The sequence below is a fragment of the Bos indicus genome, chromosome 3 (assembly GCF_029378745.1).
Source record: "Bos indicus isolate NIAB-ARS_2022 breed Sahiwal x Tharparkar chromosome 3, NIAB-ARS_B.indTharparkar_mat_pri_1.0, whole genome shotgun sequence".
In the NCBI taxonomy this organism is placed as follows: domain Eukaryota; kingdom Metazoa; phylum Chordata; class Mammalia; order Artiodactyla; family Bovidae; genus Bos; species Bos indicus.
This window is the reverse complement of record NC_091762.1, coordinates 85,670,356-85,678,048: the sequence shown is the minus strand read 5'-3', so window position 1 is coordinate 85,678,048 and position 7,693 is coordinate 85,670,356. Positions and strand designations below refer to the sequence as shown.

At 38.2% G+C, this 7,693-nt stretch overlaps 1 pseudogene; it reads right to left on the bottom strand.

The window, feature by feature from the left end:
• Window positions 1–247: 247 nt before the first annotated feature.
• Window positions 248–1,514, bottom strand: LOC109556858 (large ribosomal subunit protein uL4 pseudogene; annotated as a pseudogene).
• Between the last annotated feature and the right edge of the window lie 6,179 nt (window positions 1,515–7,693).

Below are 7,693 nucleotides of genomic sequence, written 5' to 3'. Positions count from 1 at the left end.
CCTTTCCTCCACATCCTCTCCAGCACTTGCTATTTGTAGAATGCTTGATGATATTGTGAGGTGGTGCCTCATTATATTTTTGATTTGTATTTCTCTAATTAATTTTTAATTTTAATTAATAACTTTTCAATTCCAATATTTCTTTCTTTTTTTTTTCTCATATTTCATATTGACTCTTTGTTCAGGTCTTCATTCAAAATTAGCTGTCCAAAATGATTTGGCTTTTATGGAATAAACAAATTTAAGTTTATGCAGCAACCTTCTTTTCCTCTGAGGTGGGTTTCTTTGCTGTGGGCTTCTTTTAAGCTGCTGGTTTCTTGGTCCCTGCAGCCTTTTTTCCCACCACAGGCTTCTTCAGCTTCTTATCACCAACAGCTTTCTTTTTTTTGTTTCCCGCCACAGGCTTCTTGCCCTGAATCCCCTTCTCATCTGATTTGGCTTCTAGTGCTGCTGCTGCCTTATCCATGAGGATTTTGTGGTTCTTGGCCTGTTGAAGAATGGTGTTTCGGCACATGGTCTTAGGGTATGGGTTAAGCTTCAACGTGATTCTCAGGTTTTTCAGTGGCTTCTTCTTCAGGACTCTGCGATGAGTCTTCTTGAGTGGTGCTCGGAGTGCTCTTTGGATTTCTGGGCTTTTCAAGATTCTGCTAAGGTCTGTACTGAGCATCTTGTGCATGGGAAGGTTGTAGTTACTCTTGAGGGAGGCTGCTTTACACCAACTGCCATACAGCTCATCTAAATTTCGGAAAGCACTTTCAGTCCATATGCACAAACGTCCCACATGACCACTAGGAGCAAGTTTCAAAATGTTCAGCTTGCTTGCATTAAGCAGAGTACTTTCAGGGATGTTTCTGAAGGCCTTGATGATAACCATTGTCCTCATTATAGATGATGCAGGGTCTTCTGCACTGGATACAGCAATAGTTTTTCATTTTCCCTTTGCCAGCTCTCATTCACTGACAGGCATAGACTTTTTTGATATCATTCTAGGCCTTAAGTTTCTTCAGAAGCAAAACAGCCTCCTTGGTCTTATTGTAGCCTTCAACTTTATCTTCAACCACCAAAGGGAGTTCAGGATGAACTCTATACGATGACCTTTAGACATGACCAGCGCTGGTAAGGCTGAGGCAGTCAGTGCAGAGCAGATGGCATATCGCTTCTGCGTTGTATTCACTCTGCGATGCCAACATCGCCAGGTCTCGGCTGGTGCAAACATGCGGCCCCCACACACATATTTCCAAAACCACCCTGGCCAGAATGGTGAGTCCCGCCACCTCGAACCCTGGGAATTCGAGCCACAGCTCTGCCGGTGCCCCAAGACTCAGCACTGGTTTGATGATCTGCTAATTCACTGACAGTGTAGGGCTGTCTGTTGTTTTTGTGCAAGTTGGTGTGAACAAATTTAACAGTATCTAGTTGAATGCGAGCCTTGAACACAGCAGGCAAAGTGACATTTTTGCCAGATGACTCCCCCTTTCGGAGTACACTGATATCAGTGGACAAGAACAGGCCATTGCAGGGAGAGGAGAAGGCCAGGCTCCTCTCAACCAAGTGGCTCCCACAGGAAAAGCCAGTTTTGAGAGAGTCATTTCCTAGGCAGGTTGATAGGGAGTCTAGGGATCCCCAAGGAGAGAGGGGTCTGGAATTCTCAAGGAGGAAGAAAGGACAAACTTTTTTCCTTCTCTACATTCCTTAGGATTATATAACAATAATGTATCCTGCCTGAGGACAGTCTCTGGATTAAACCTTCTGGCTAATTCTGTTATCTTAAAATGTAAATTATGGGAGTCGGTCTGGTGAGGTCTTTACAACCTCCAGACATTCTTTGGATTCATTGGAGAGTATATAACTTCATTACTAACATTAGCAAGTGGGTACTCTTTCTTCCCCCTTCTGATGCCTATGTCGGAAGCTTTCTCTATCTCCTTTATACTTTAATAAAACTTTATTACACAAAAGCTCTCAGCAATCAAGCCTCGTCTCTGGCCCCGGATTGAATTCTTCTCCTCCGGGGGCCAAGAATCCCGATGTCTTCACGTGATTCAACAACAGCCTTTCAGTTTCAATATTTCTATTTGATTCTTTTTAAAAAATAATTTCTATCTCTTTAATAATAGTCTATCTGGTTACATATGATTCTCACACCTTATCCTTTATGCATTAGACATGATTTTCTTTGATTCCTTGAATATATTTAAAGTACCTGATTTAAAAATCTTTAAGTCCAATGTCTGGACTTTTCCAGAGATAATTTCCATTGACTGCATTTTTCCCCTTATACATGGGCCACATTTTCCCATTTCTTTGCATGTTTTACACTTTTTTGGGGAAACTGAATATTTTAAGTTCTATAATGTGGCAACTCTGGAAAAGATTGCCTCTTCTTCCTGATCCTTTTTGCTCTGTTTTTTTGTTTTATTGTTGCTGCTGTTTATTTGTTTAGTGACTTTCCTGATCTAATACTGTAAACTTAATACGCTTTTTCATGTATGGTTACTGATATTTCTTTTCGGTTAGTTCAATAGTCAGCTAATTATTAAACAGATTTCCTTAGTACATGAAATTGACAAGTATCCCAGCCTTGACCGAGGGGCTCTGTATGTGATAGGACATGCCTTTTAAGGATCTGGCAGGAAATTTAGAACTCCTGTTTTAGGTTTCATGATTTACTTCTACAAAACTTCAAGGTCAGTTAGAGGTGATAGATTAGACCTTCTGTGGTCTTTCCTGGGCATGTGAGCTTCTGAACTCCCAGGAATATATCAGGGCTTTTCAAAGTACTCTTTGGAGATTTCCATCTGCATTTTTCTCTATAATTTGTCAGTCTATTGTTAGTCACAACTGGTGCTACCAACACAGACAGCTGAATTGCTAAGCAATTACCACTGATTATTTTTTGACAAACATCCTTGAGACAGGTCTGTTAATACAGAGTAAGCCCTAAAGTAGGTCAAATAAAAATCAAACTCTGAGAGTGCAGCATTTCAGGAGTTGTCAAAGTCAAATAATGATAATTTCTTGGATGTCTTTTTAGGAGTACTCTGACTCTACCAATGGCTCCTTGGCTACTACTTTTCACAACTACTGATGTTGCAATGTTGTTGGTTTTCAAGACTATTATGGGGCTGAGGAGCTAGAGGTGAAACAGGGAAAGTAAAAACACCATAAAACTTGCTGTTCTTACTATAATCCTGTCATTTTCTTGAAATAACACTCATCATATTGTTAATTTCCAGAGTGCTGAAAAACTTAGTTTTGATCACTTTTAAGAGTGTCATTATTACTTATTTAAGAACCATATTTTTGGAGATCTTTATTCATCCATTCTAAAGGTACTACTTTATTTCACTTCAGTTTGGTTCAGTCACTCAGTTGTGTCCGACTCTTTGTTACCCCATGGAGTGCAGCACACCAGGCTACCCTGTCCATCACCAACTCTTGGAGCTTGCTCAAACTCATGTCCATCGAGTCAGTGATGCCATCCAACCATCTCGTCCTCTGACATCCCCTTCTCCACCTACCCTCAATCTTTCCCAGCATCAGGGTCTTCTCAAATGAGTCAGTTTTTCACATAAGGTGGCCAAAGTATTGAAGCTTCAGCTTCAGTATCAGTCCTTCCGATGAATATTCAGGACTGGTATCCTTTAAGATTGACTGGTTTGATCTCCTTGCAGTTTAAGGGTTAGACTCTCAAGAGTCTTCTCCAAGACCACAGTTCAAAAGCATCAATTCTTTGGTGCTCAGCCTTCTTTATGGCCCAATTCTCACATCCATACATGACTACTGAAAAACCATAGCTTTGACTATATGGACCTTTGTCAGCAAAGTAATGTCTCTGCTTTTTAATATGTTGTCTAGATTTGTCATAGCTTTTCTTCCAAGGAGCAAGGATCTTTTAATTTTACAGTGGCAGTCATCAACTGCAGTGATTTTGGAGCCCAAGAAAATAATGTCTGTCACTGTTTCCATTGTTTCCCCATCTATTTGCCATGAAGTGATGGGACCGGATGCCATGATCTTTGTTTTTTGAATGTTGAGTTTTAAGCCAGCTTTTTCACTCTCCTCTTTCACTTTCATCAGAGGCTCTTCAGTTCCTCTTCGTTTTCTAAGAGGAAAGAGGATGTCATGTGCATGTCTGAGGTTACTGATATTTCTCCTGGGACTCTTGATTCCAGCTTGTGCTTCATACAGACTGGTATTTCACATGAGTACTCTGCATATAAGTCAAATAAGCAGGGTGACAATATACAGCCTTGACGTACTCCTTTCCCAATTTGGAATATATCTTTTACTGCATTGCTCTGTTGCCAAATCAATTACTGGATGTTTAGGGTCAAGTACCTATTTGGTTTCTCATGGTGGAAATATTCTGAAGCTTATACTTGAGTCCAGCTTTCATTATCTTTTGGATCTAAACTGGGTGATTGGTAAAATGTGGGGCCTTCTGAAGACATGTTTGGGAGAACAGAGGATTGACAGCCTTATTTTCTTCAACACTTTTCTGTCATCTATGAATTTGGTTGATTCTTCTCAAAATGGGTATTGCTGTGGTCCATTGTTCCTGAATAACTGACTTGAGAACCAGAGCCAGTTATGGTCTCTAGGATGAAATAACTTTCTCAAATAAAGAAAATCCAGGTAGATCTGATTCTTTCCTTCTCTATCCAGGATAATACAAACAAAAGTTAGGATATCAGGCCAATGACAGGGCTTCAGTTATTTCAGGGCTGACCTCACTGTCTCTGGTTTTTGCAGCTAATTTGTATTCTGTTAATATTCTAAACTCCCTTTAAAATTTTTCTTTCTACAACCATTTATTCAATAGTTACTGTTCAATAGTTATAGATATTTGGGCTGGTTACTCAAGATATAAAGGTATATTAAACATAACTCATGGTATAAAAGTATATTAAACATATTTAGTCTCTTTCCAACGTGGTTAGTATACCCTAGTCCTCTAACTGGCTCTCCCATTATTTTGCCCTGTAATCCTGTAATCTTTCCCTTCTGATCCTCCTTATATTTTTCAGGTTTTATACAGCAGGCTTATATTGAGTTTATTTAAGGTCTTTCCCCCATTAGATATTTTCCCTAGTAGCTCAGATGCTAGAGAATCTGCCTATAATCAGGAGACTTGAGTTTAATCCCTGGGTCAGGAAGATCCCCTGGAGAAGGGAATGGCAACCCATTCCAGATTTCTTGCTTGGAGAATTCCATGGACAGAGGACCCTGGCAGGCTACAACCAATAGAGTCTTAAAGAGTTGGACACAATTGAGTGACTAACATTTTCACTCTCCCCATTAGATATAGTAATATTCCATATTACTTCTATGTTCCCATTTTCTCTACTCCAGAAGTTCAACAGAATGAAGAATGAATGGTCAATTTTAATTTAGGCTCTCATTTATTAAACATATTCTGGGAACTAGTCTAAGTATTTTATATTGGGTTATTTCATTATATAAGTCTAACTGGAGCCTATTATACAGAGTGAAGTAAGCCAGAAAGAAAAACACCAATACAGTATACTAATGCATATATATATGGAATTTAGAAAGATGGTAACAACAACCCTGTATGAGAGACAGCAAAAGAGACACAGATGTATAGAACAGTCTTTTGGACTCTGTGGGAGAGGGAGGAGGGGGATGATTTGGGAGAGTGGCATTAAAACATGTATATCATATAAGAAACGAATAGCCAGTCCAGGTTCAATACAGGATACAGGAAGCTTGGGGCTGGTGCACTGGAATGGCCCAGAGGGATGGTACGGGGAGGGAGGTGGGAGGGGGGTTCAGGATGGGGAACATGTGTACACCCGTGGTGGATGCATGTTGATGTATGGCAAAACCAATACAATATTGTAAAGTAAAAATAAATAAAGAAAGAAAGAGAAAAAAAATTAATGCTAAAAAAAAGATTAATATCCAGAATATATAAAGAACTCCTAAAACTCTACAACAACAAAAAAACCAACAACTCAATTCAAAAAAGAACTTGGATAGAACTGCCTGCTCCATAGTTCCCCATTATTCTGCTTCTTTCCAATCTGGAGGTTATTTATAGTGTGAATTTTTAGAATTGTATCTTCCCCAGTTTTTTTTTTTTTTTCAGTACTACTTCTAGTGTTTGGGAGCAGCTAAGGAGCCACACTATTCATCCTGCTATACTGAATCTTCTGTATCTGCCCTTGGCAACCACTTTTTGATCTGTAATTTAATTTTATGATTCTTATTACCAGCTGCTGCTTCTGATGATTTATTTGGCTATTTTAAACAGCTTTTGTTTTGTGGTTATTATTTTTAATCCCTTATAAAGTATAAAATCCAAATTAAAAAATCCCTTTATTCTGGGAGAGAAAATTCCCGATCTAGCTTTATTCTACCTTCTTAACCTTGACATTTCCCTTATTTAATTTAAAATGTTCTTATTGTATTAATAATAAAATTCTATTCCTCAAGGCTACATTCCTAGTATGTCTTAGAGGTATATATACTGTTTTTTTTTTTTTTAATTAATTAAGTCTTTGGGTAGGCACTTAACTAGTGAAAAATATTGTGTTTAGATATTTAAGTTCAAGCTCTGGTGTCAGTTAATTTCTCTGAACTTTTTTTTTTTCATAGGCAATTAAGGAATACCTGTTATCCACCTCTTGTCTTTTGAGAGAATCAAGTGAAATATTATAAATAAAATTGCTTTGTAGATTCTCTAACATATATATTATTGAAATTGTTGTGATGATCACAAGATAATGGTGATGATAATTATGATGAATTGTTTTTGAATAATAAGAAGTGAAAAAGCTCAACAGATATCATCACATTGTTCCTGGCTTTTTGACACTTATGGTGACAGTGTAATTCCATGGAGTTCCATGGACAGAAATCTTAAATGTTAGGAAACTTCTAATCTTAGTGACAAGGTCTAATAAAACATAAGACACATATGAGAAAGGCAAGATGCCTACATTTTCAAAAAGCAAAGCCACAGTTTATTTTCAGTTTAATTATCTTCAGTCATATGCAATTACCAGATGCATTTAGGCCTTTCATTATGGAGAAAAGAAAAATGCAGCATCATTTCTGTTATTTTTAGTGACAGTGGAACAACTGGATGCAAAGGACAGTGTTACTTTTCTCCTAGTTTTTGTTTCTGTGAGTTGATTTTACAGTTGAAAAGAAACACTGCTATCTTTCATCTGGGCTATATTTTCCAAGTCTCTAGGCTTGTACTGAAGTACAATTCATCCATATTTCATGAAATTCCAACCCGACCTCTTTTCTAATAGCAATAGGTGGGGTTCTCTATAAAATATAGAAGGCAAGCTCCTTAAAAAAATTAAGACTAATTTTTCATAAAATTGGTAAAAATTCAAATAACATTGGATAAATGTCAATTTTCTAAGATATTATCAGTTCAGTTCAGTCACTCAGTCATGTCCGACTCCTTGTGACCTCATGCACCGCAGCACACCAGGCTACCCTGTCTATCACCAACTCCCGGAGCTTACTCAAACTCATGTCCATCTAGTTGGTGATGCCATCCAACCATCTCATTCTCTGTCATCCCCTTCTCCTCCTGTCTTCAATTTTTCCCAGCATCAGGGTCTTTTCTAATGAGTCAGTTATTTTCATCAGGTGGCCAGAGTATTGGAGCTTAAGCTTCAGTCAGTCCTTCCAATGAATATTCAGG